General features: G+C 45.3%; 1 non-coding gene across 1 annotated transcript; it reads right to left on the minus strand.

The window, feature by feature from the left end:
• Positions 1-10,779: 10,779 nt before the first annotated feature.
• On the minus strand, positions 10,780-10,854 carry Trnat-ugu (transfer RNA threonine (anticodon UGU)). The gene has a single exon. It is a non-coding gene; the product is annotated as a tRNA-Thr (tRNA).
• Positions 10,855-11,236: the final 382 nt, after the last annotated feature.

Below are 11,236 nucleotides of genomic sequence, written 5' to 3' on the forward strand. Positions count from 1 at the left end.
TGTTGCGATCAGGTGTTATTCCTGAAAGAGAGATAATGTGACCTAAACATTTAATTTCTGCTCTAACAAACTTTGAGTTTAGGAGATTGGCTGTGACTCCAGGCTGCAAAAATTTACATAACGTCCTATCAAGTAATTCAAGATGAGCCTGCCACGTAGCAGCTGCAGCTAATATGTCGCTTACAAACAGTGTTATCTTATCTAACTTGTCAGGTCCGGGAACAATATGTGGAGGGGCTATGAACCCTCTAGAACTTACATTGAGTCCGCATGGTAATATACAGAAATGGTACCTTCTGCCTGCATGAACAAAAGCGGCATCCTTACTAGATTCATTGGACAATAAGACCTGCCAATAAGAATACCTGCTATCGTTGCTAGCTAAAAACTGTAACCGATGAAATTTCTGTTGCATTCAATCTAAACTTTCAGGCTGTGTGTGATTGGTAAAGTTTTTGTGTTATGTCACATGCATCGAGGATTAAACACATCTCTTGGTCGACAGTTTCTCCTTTCGCCCACAACACTGAGTAGGATTTTCGGGAAAATGTGTCATGTGGGTCACATACGTATTTATTACACGTCATTTCTTTTTAAATACCTGTAAATACTTGATGTGACTTCGTAGGCCACTGCTTTGGTATGGTGGATGACAACTCTTAGTATGCAGATACCGATCTGAGTGCGTCGGGTTTCGGTGAACACTATATCCTAGAGTATCATCTGGTTTTTTGTAAGCCATAACGTCCAAGAATGGAAAGCATCCCATCGCTTTCAACCTCTCTGATAAATTTAATGCCGGGATGAGACAATTGAAGTGGTCCAAAAATCTGTTGAGAGCATCACGTCCATGTGGCCAGACGAAAAATAAAATGCGTTTAAAAGAATTTTGATTGGATTATTCTTGGGGAAGTGTCATTCTTGCTTTTTTTTCTCCCTTAAGTCATCGGTCTCCATAATGGTTTGGCGCGCCCCGCCACGAATTTATTTCCTGTGCCAACCTTTTCATGTCAGAGTGCCACTTGCAACCTATATCGTCAACTATTTGGTGGATGTATTCCAATCTCTATCCTTCCCCACAATTTTTATCCTCTACAGTTCTCTCTAGTACCATGGATGTCATTTGCTGATGTCTTAACAGGTGTCCCACCATCCTGTCCATTCTCCTTGTCAGTGTTTTCCACATATTCCTTTCCTCGCCGATTCTCTGTAGAACCTTTCATTCCTTACCTTATCAGTACACCTAATATTCAAAATTCTTCCGTAGCACTACATATCAGATGCTACGATTCTCTTCTGTTCCGCTTTTCCCAACGTCCATGTTTCACTACCATACCATACTGTGCTCCAAAATAACATTCTCTAAAATTTATTCTTCAATTAACGCCTGTGTCTGATTCCAGTAGACTTCACTTGGCCAGAAATTCTCCTTTTGCCAGTGCTGCTTTCTGTGTCCTTGCTCCGTCCGTCATGGGTAAATGGCTAGCTAGATAACAGAATTTCTTGAGTTCGTCTAATTCGTGATCCCCAAATCTAATGTAATATTTCTCGTTGTTCTCATTTCTGCTACTTCCCATTACTTTTGTCTTTCTTTGACTTGCTCGAAATCCATATTCTGTACCCATCTGATTGTCCATTCCATTCAACAGATCTCGTAATTTTTCTTCACTTTCGCTCAGGGTAACAATATAATCAGCGAATCTTATTACTTATATCCGTACACCCTGTATTTTAATCCCACACTTGAATGTCCTTTTATTTCTGTCATTGCTTCTTCGATGTATAGCTTGAACAATAGAGGCGAAAGACTACACCCCCGAGGTGCACTCTTTTTGATACGAATACCTCGTTGTTGGTCTCCCACTCTTATTCTCTTGGTTTTTGTCTAATATATATTATACCTCTTTCCCTACAACCTAGTCGTACTTTTCTCAGAATTTCAAACGTCTTGTACCAGGTCGGCATGTCCCACGAACATCTATTGATTTTTCTTTAGTCTTGCGTCCATTATCAAATGCTGCACTGGTGCCTTTGTCTGACATTACTTCAAAGTGATCGACATGTAACAGATCCTCTAATTCTTTTCTGTTCTGAATATTCTTCTTCTCGCAACTAAGTTGATTGTGGATAATTCTCACTATTGTCGGCTCTTGCTATCATCAGAGTTGTGTAGATGATGCTATTCGGCTATATCACCAGCGTTAAACGTTCTACACACCAACGTGAATAGTTTTTTGGCCACTTACCCTAACAACTATAGTAATTCCGACAGAATGTTCTCTATTCATTCTGCCTTATTTGATCGTAAGTCCTCCAAAGCTCTTTTAAATTATGACTGTTTCCACATTGATTCTCCCTGATCAGGCTCTTAAACTTCATCCTGCTTTCATCATTACTACATAGCGATGGGAATCTACGAGGGCAGTTCAATAAGTAATGCAACACATTTTTTTCTGAAACAGGGGTTGTTTTATTCAGCATTGAAATACACCAGGTTATTCCCCAATCTTTTAGCTACACAACACTATTTTTCAACGTAATCTCCATTCAATGCTACGGCCTTACGCCACCTTGAAATGAGGGCCTGTATGCCTGCACGGTACCATTCCACTGGTCGATGTCGGAGCCAACGTCGTACTGCATCAATAACTTCTTCATCATCCGCGTAGTGCGTCCCACGGATTGCGTCCTTCATTGGGCCAAACATATGGAAATCCGACGGTGCGAGATCGGGGCTGTAGGGTGCATGAGGAAGAACTGTCCACTGTAGTTTTGTGAGCTCCTCTCGGGTGCGAAGACTTGTGTGAGGTCTTGCGTTGTCATGAAGAAGGAGAAGTTCGTTCTGATTTTTGTGCCTACGAACACGCAGAAGTCGTTTCTTCAATTTCTGAAGAGTAGCACAATACACTTCAGAGTTGATTGCTTGACCATGGGGAAGGACATCGAACAGAATAACCCCTTCAGCGTCCCAGAAGACTGTAACCATGACTTTACCGGCTGAGGGTATGGCTTTAAACTTTTTCTTGGTAGGGGAGTGGGTGTGGCGCCACTCCATTGATTGCCGTTTTGTTTCAGGTTCGAAGTGATGAACCCATGTTTCATCGCCTGTAACAATCTTTGACAAGAAATTGTCACCCTCAGCCACATGACGAGCAAGCAATTCCGCACAGATGGTTCTCCTTTGCTCTTTATGGTGTTCGGTTAGACAACGAGGGACCCAGCGGGAACAAACCTTTGAATATCCCAACTGGTGAACAATTGTGACAGCACTACCAACAGAGATGTCAAGTTGAGCACTGAGTTGTTGGATGGTGATCCGTCGATCATCTCGAACGAGTGTGTTCGCACGCTCCGCCATTGCGGGAGTCACAGCTGTGCACGGCCGGCCTGCACGCGGGAGATCAGACAGTCTTGCTTGACCTTGCGGCGATGATGACACACGCTTTGCCCAACGACTCACCGTGCTTTTGTCCACTGCCAGATCACCGTAGACATTCTGCAAGCTCCTATGAATATCTGAGATGCCCTGGTTTTCCGCCAAAAGAAACTCGATCACTGCCCATTGTTTGCAACGCACATCCGTTACAGACGCCATTTTAACAGCTCCGTACAGCGCTGCCACCTGTCGGAAGTCAATGAAACCATACGAGACGAAGCGGGAATGTTTGAAAATATTCCACAAGAAATTTCCGGTTTCAACCAAAATTGGCCAAGAAAAAAAATATGTTGCATTACTTATTGAACTGCCCTCGTATATCTGCCCCTGGGTACGCCTTACAATCCAGTATCTCATTTCGGAATCTTTGACAGTCAGGTAACCTAACTGAAACCTGCCCATATCTACCAGCCTCTTCCAAGTATGCCATCTCCCTTTGCGATTTTTGAACGGAGTATTATCTATTACTTGCTGAAATTTGTTGCAGGACTCAGTTTTTCTCTTTTTAGTTCCTAGTACCAAACCCATAATGTCCTGTAACCCTTTTCTCTACTACTTACTATACGACCGCATCTCAATGCTCCATGAATATTAGGTTTTCATCCTCCTTTCCTTAAAGAATTTCCGCTCAGTATCCTCATAAGCTTCCTCTACATCTTAATCTTGGGCTTTGGACGTCGGTGATGGTTTGCGGTGCATTCTGCTGAGAAAAACCGTATCCCTGAACCGTTCACAGTAGATCACTCCTGTTCACATTCCTACTCATAGCGGATCCTACTCCCGCTATACGAGTTTTTGTTACCTTTGATATGACCCTATTGTGTGTATTGACCTGGGGACCTAGAAACGACAGAGAGGTTTTGTCCCATCGTAGCCAGCAGTGGTCCACAACCCCACACCAGGCCACAGCACTCCACCCACCCCATTGCCACACACAACGAACCCAGGGTTATTGTGCTGTTCGGCCCCCAGTTGACACCCTCCCCCCCCCCCCCCCCCCCCCCCGCCACTGGAACGCCTCATACCAGACGAGTGTAGCCCCAATGTTTGCATGTTAGAGTAGTTATAGTGTACGTGTATGTGGAGACAATGTTTGTGCAGCAATCGCAGATGTAGTATTACTGAGGTGGAATAAGGCGAAAAAACAGCCCGCATTCGCCGAGACAGATGGAAAACCGCTTTAAAAGACATCCACCGGCTGGCCAGCACACCGGACCTCGACGCCAATCCGCCGGATGGATTTGTACCGGGGGCTGGGACGCCTTCCCGCTCGGGAAGCAGAGCATGAGACCGCGCGGTTAGCCGGGCAGGCTGTATTACGCTATACTCATCGGGCCAGGAATCGTCGTCTTCTTTCCATTCCGCTCCTCTGACCCCTACTATATCTATATTGAGCCGTTGCATTTAAGTTTTTGGATTTTCTCCCATGCCACGCCCAAATCTGTGACATTCAAGCACCGACTCGTTGAAGGTTTCGTCGGTTAATACATTATTTTTCTAACGGTCACTTCCACGTCTTTCTGGTAACTACGGTCAAAATTCACTTTTATCTAGATGAACACTGAAGCATCGTGAGTATAGCAATGTAGGGCGACTTCTCCGTTAGATGATGTGTGCTACAAGAACGATCATCTTTTGTCCGGAAAACTTGCAGGATGGAATTTAATGTACGTATAATTTAAAAAATTTACTTGTAATGAACGAATAGCTCAATGTCAAAAGCTGTACGCACTTTAAGTTAAAAAATAGTTCTGCTGCCGTTGTCTTAATTTGTGGCGTGTTGCGATTCTTAATCACGCTCGCTGTTACTTTTCTCTAATTCCTAGTGTTTTGGGTTCATGAAGTGATTCCTCTCATTTCCATCGTGACAGTTTTCACGACTCCGTTTGTATAGAGGGTGGTCCATTGATCGTGACAGGGCCAAATATCTCGCGAAATAAGCGTCAAACGAAAAAACTACAAATACGAAACTTGTCTAGCATGAAGGGGCAAACCAGATGGCGCTATGGTTGGCCCGCTAGATGGCGCTACCATAGGCCAAACGAATATCAACTGGGTTTTTTGAAATAGGATGCCCCATTTTTTTATTACATATTCGTGTAGTACGTGAATAAATAAGAATGTCTTAGTTGGACCACTTTTTCGCTTTATGATAGATGGCGCTGTAATAGTCACAAACATATGGCTCACAATTTTAGGCAAACAGTTGGTAACAGATAGGTTTTTTTAAATTAAAATACAGAACGTAGGTACATTCGAATATATGATACATGTACCTTTGTGAACTTATCTTTTCTGACAACGCATGCTGTTACAGCGTGATTTCCTGTAAATACCACATTAATGCAATCAATGCTCAAAATGATGTCCGTAAACCTCAATGCATTTGGCAATACATGTAACAACATTCCTCTCAACAGCGAGTAGTTTGCCTTCCGTAATGTTCGCACATGCATTGACAATGCGCTAACGCATGTTATCAGGCGTTGTCGGTGGGTCACGATAGCAAATATCCTTCAAATTTCCCACAGAAAGAAATCCGGGGACGTCAGATCCGGTGAACGTGTAGGACATGGTATGGTGCTTCGACGACCAATGCACCTGTCATGAAATATGCTATTCAATACCGCTTCAACCGCACGCGAGCCAGCTATGTGCCGGACATCCATCATGTTGGAAGTACATCGCCATTATGTCATACAGTGAAACATCTTGTAGTAACATCGCTAGAACATTACTTAGGAAATCAGCATACGTTGCAGCATTTAGATAGCCATCGAAAAATGGGTGCCAATTACCCTTCAGCCCATAATGCCGCACCATACATTAACCCGCCAAAGTCGCTGAAGTTCCACTTGTCGCAGCCATCGTTGATTTTCCGTTGCCTAATATTGCATATTATGCCGGTTTACGTTACCGCTGTTGGTGAATGATGCTTCGTCGCTAAATAGAACACATGCAAAAAATCTGTCATCGTCCCGTAATTTCTCTTGTTCCCAGTGGCAGAACTGTACTCGACGTTCAAAGTCGTCGTCATGCAATTCCTGGTGCATAGAAATATGGTACGGGTGCAATCGATGTTAATGTAGCATTCTCAACACCGAAGATTGTTAGATTCCCGATTCTCGCGCAATTTGTCTGCTACTGATGAGCCGATTTGCTGCGACAGCAGCTAAAACACCTACTTGGGCATCATCATTTCTTGCAGGTCGAGGTTGACGTTTCACATGTGGCTGAACACTTCCTGTTTCCTTAAATAACGAAAATATCCGGCGAACCGTCCGGGCACTTGGATGATGTCGTCCAGGATACCGAGCAGCATACATATCACACGCCCGTTAGGCATTTTGATCACCATAGTCATACATCAACACGATATCGACCTTTTCCGCAATTGGTAAACGGTCCATTTTAAGACGGGTAATGTATCACGAAGCAAATACCGTCAGCACTGGCGGAATGTTACGTGATACCACGTACTTATACGTTTGTGACTATTACAGCGTCATCTATCACAAAGCGAAAAAAGTGGTCCAACTAAAACATTCATATTTCTTTACGTACTACACAAATATGTAATGAAATTGTGGTTCATATTTAAAAAAGTGCAGTTGATATCCGTTTTACCTATGGCAGCGCCATGTATCGGGCCAACCATAGCGGCATCTGGTTTCCCCCTTCAAGCTAGACGAGTTTCGTTCTTTGTAGTTTTTTCCTTTGATTCTTGTTTCGTGAGATATTTGGTCCAGTCACTATCAATGGACCATCCTGTATATTGAACATGAAATATTAAGCGTCATTGAAAGATATTCCATTTGATTAGCAAAAGGAGAAGACTATTATCTCAGTGAGGGAACGAGTTTATAAATCAGCACAATCTGTAATCGTCGGCCCGCTACTAATGGTCATGTTGATAATGGAAAGGATTGTAAATACACTCCTGGAAATGGAAAAAAGAACACATTGACACCGGTGTGTCAGACCCACCATACTTGCTCCGGACACTGCGAGAGGGCTGTACAAGCAATGATCACACGCACGGCACAGCGGACACACCAGGAACCGCGGTGTTGGCCGTCGAATGGCGCTAGCTGCGCAGCATTTGTGCACCGCCGCCGTCAGTGTCAGCCAGTTTGCCGTGGCATACGGAGCTCCATCGCAGTCTTTAACAGCGTGGACGTGAACCGTATGTGCAGTTGACGGACTTTGAGCGAGGGCGTATAGTGGGCATGCGGGAGGCCGGGTGGACGTACCGCCGAATTGCTCAACACGTGGGGCGTGAGGTCTCCACAGTACATCGATGTTGTCGCCAGTGGTCGGCGGAAGGTGCACGTGCCCGTCGACCTGGGACCGGACCGCAGCGACGCACGGATGCACGCCAAGACCGTAGGATCCTACGCAGTGCCGTAGGTGACCGCACCGCCACTTCCCAGCAAATTAGGGACACTGTTGCTCCTGGGGTATCGGCGAGGACCATTCGCAACCGTCTCCATGAAGCTGGGCTACGGTCCCGCACACCGTTAGGCCGTCTTCCGCTCACGCCCCAACATCGTGCAGCCCGCCTCCAGTGGTGTCGCGACAGGCGTGAATGGAGGGACGAATGGAGACGTGTCGTCTTCAGCGATGAGAGTCGCTTCTGCCTTGGTGCCAATGATGGTCGTAAGCGTGTTTGGCGCCGTGCAGGTGACCGCCACAATCAGGACTGCATACGACCGAGGCACACAGGGCCAACACCCGGCATCATGGTGTGGGGAGCGATCTCCTACACTGGCCGTACACCACTGGTGATCGTCGAGGGGACACTGAATAGTGCACGGTACATCCAAACCGTCATCGAACTCATCGTTCTACCATTCCTAGACCGGCAAGGGAACTTGCTGTTCCAACAGGACAATGCACGTCCGCATGTATCCCGTGCCACCCAACGTGCTCTAGAAGGTGTAAGTCAACTACCCTGGCCAGCAAGATCTCCGGATCTGTCCCCCATTGAGCATCTTTGGGACTGGAGGAAGCGTCGTCTCACGCGGTCTGCACGTCCAGCACGAACGCTGGTCCAACTGAGGCGCCAGGTGGAAATGGCATGGCAAGCCGTTCCACAGGACTACATCCAGCATCTCTACGATCGTCTCCATGGGAGAATAGCAGCCTGCATTGCTGCGAAAGGTGGATATACACTGTACTAGTGCCGACATTGTGCATGCTCTGTTGCCTGTGTCTATGTGCCTGTGGTTCTGTCAGTGTGATCATGTGATGTATCTGACCCCAGGAATGTGTCAATAAAGTTTCCCCTTCCTGGGACAATGAACTCACGGTGTTCTTATTTCAATTTCCAGGAGTGTATTTCAACGGCAGTATTTACGATGAAGAGCAATGATTCTTTAAATGTATCGGACTCTGAAAACCAACGTGTTTTTTTTTTTATTGATCACGGAATATGTGTTTAAGGATGTCGAAATGCCGCAGATCAACTTCACGTTACGCTATCCGTGCGGACAGAAAAGGTACCAAGAGGTGATACTAATGTCAGCGAGAACTGTTCCTTGATTTTAAAACGAGAACATAGAGAAGCTTGCAACTTCTACCTTATTTCAAATCCTCTATTCTTCACGATGTTCAGTTACACAGTCCTCGGTAGTTTTAACATAAATAAATTTGTCTTTTAAACTGCTATCGTATCGCAAATCAGTCAGTTCCATCTGCAAATGCAGAGGGACGTTTTGAAATGAAACGGCAAATGAACTCGAAAATAGTTGGAAAACAGATGTGAGACTGTCCTCAAAATCTTCAGAAAACTGTCCTTAAAATTCTTTCAATGCAACGAGGAATTCTTCAAATTCCACGTTTTCTTTAATGCCGGTGAGGTTAGGGAAATGAACGGTGTCTTTGTCAAAATGTGTCCATCAACAATGCGATTTTCTTTTAAATGCATCCATATGAAATCAGAAGTGAGTTGTTTCTTGGCTTTCAGCGTCTTTCTATGGACAATACGCAGTAAACTTCACTTAAAAACCGGGGTCCCCATTCCATTCCGTATATTCTTATTTTCTTTCATGCTTCCTCTTTTCTATCACAAACTGAACAATTGCTCGTTTTCAATCGAAAAGTCGTTGAACTCATTCCCCTTACCCAACGTACTTTGCAGTAACGTATAAGGTCTCCATACTTTTCGTTCATTTACATCGTAAACTCTTGAAACTGACAGTGGAACAGAAAGTGCGGCTTCAGGAAACTTACTGTTCAGACCCCCAATTTCATGAAGTGCTCACATGCTTCATGCCAGCAGATTTAACTCAAACTGTTTGTTAATGTACCGAAAAATGAATCAGGTACCTGTCATCTTCGAGCATTGTAATAGTCTACTATTTTATCGTCAACTCACTCTTTCAATTCCGGCACTCAGTTTTAATATGCAAGGAAGTTTCGTATCAGAGTAATGACTACCTGACGGAGTCTGAAAGGCTCCTAAATGTGGGTCTCCATTTTCCCAGCGAGCCAAATAGTACAGTATCCGCATTTCTAAAGTGTTTGGATATGGCCGTGGTTCAATGTTGGAGTGCATGGAAATGTAACGACAGATATACTCGTCATTAAGGTTGCAGTCGATAACAAAGGAGGATCGCCGCATTTTGCACCAAGCACATTGTAATCCTTTGAGATCCGCTCCTGCCATCATGCTATGCTCTCCGGTACATTCTGTGTAATCCAACACCGCTGGTTGGACACTAACAGCAGCCACACTAGGGAATTAAACTGAGGTGGAAAAAAAGTCATGGGAGAGCGATATGCACATTTACAGATGGCTGTAGTATCGCGTACACAAGATATAGAAGGGCAGTGAATTGACGGAGTTGTCATTTATACTCAGATTATTCATGTGAAAAGTTTCCGAAGTGACTACAGCCGCACGACGCGAGTTATCAGACTTTAAACGCGCAATGGTAGGTGGAGTCAGAGCCATTGTACATCCATGTTGGAAACCGTTAGGGGATTCAATATTCGGTGATGCAAGGCGTCACGAGTGTACCGCGAATACCAAATTTCATGCATTACCTCTCTCCACGGACAACACAGAGGCCAACGGCCTTCACGTAACGACCGAGAGCAGCGGCGTTTGTGTAGAGTCGTCAGTGGTAGCAGACAAGCAACACTGCGTGAAATAACTGTAGAAACTAATGTGGGATGTACGACTAACGTATACTATATACGACGGTAGTATCTGTTCCCGAAAGAACACATACGGTGGATGACCATGCAGCTTTGCTAGAAATGAAATGATAATTAAATAGACACCCTAGCTGCAAACAGGCGTTGATATACTTCACTGGGGACATGTGGAAAATGTGTGCCCCGACCGGGACTCGAACCCGGGATCTCCTGCTTACATGGCAGACGCTCTATCCATCTGAGCCACCGAGGGCACAGAGGATAGTTCGTCTGCAGGGACTTATCCCTTGCACGCTCCCCGTGAGATCCACATTCCCAACATGTCCACACCACTACATTCGTATGGGGAATGGAAATGTGGATCTCAAGGGGAGCGTGCAAGGGATAAGTCCCTGCAGACGAACTATCCTCTGTGCCCTCGGTGGCTCAGATTGATAGAGCGTCTGCCATGTAAGCAGGAGATCCCGGGTTCGAGTCCCGACTGGGGAGCGAGACCCGCCTAGTCAGATGGCCACGCTACCCGTGACGTACGCCGCTGCAATTCGCAGTGACGTCGCCCCAGATATGTGTTTCGACAGGGCGGTCGTTGCTTATGCCGACGTTCCCGATGGTACCGTAGCCATGGATACTATCAGC

Source organism: Schistocerca nitens, chromosome 7 (assembly GCF_023898315.1).
Source record: "Schistocerca nitens isolate TAMUIC-IGC-003100 chromosome 7, iqSchNite1.1, whole genome shotgun sequence".
In the NCBI taxonomy this organism is placed as follows: Eukaryota; Metazoa; Arthropoda; class Insecta; order Orthoptera; family Acrididae; genus Schistocerca; species Schistocerca nitens.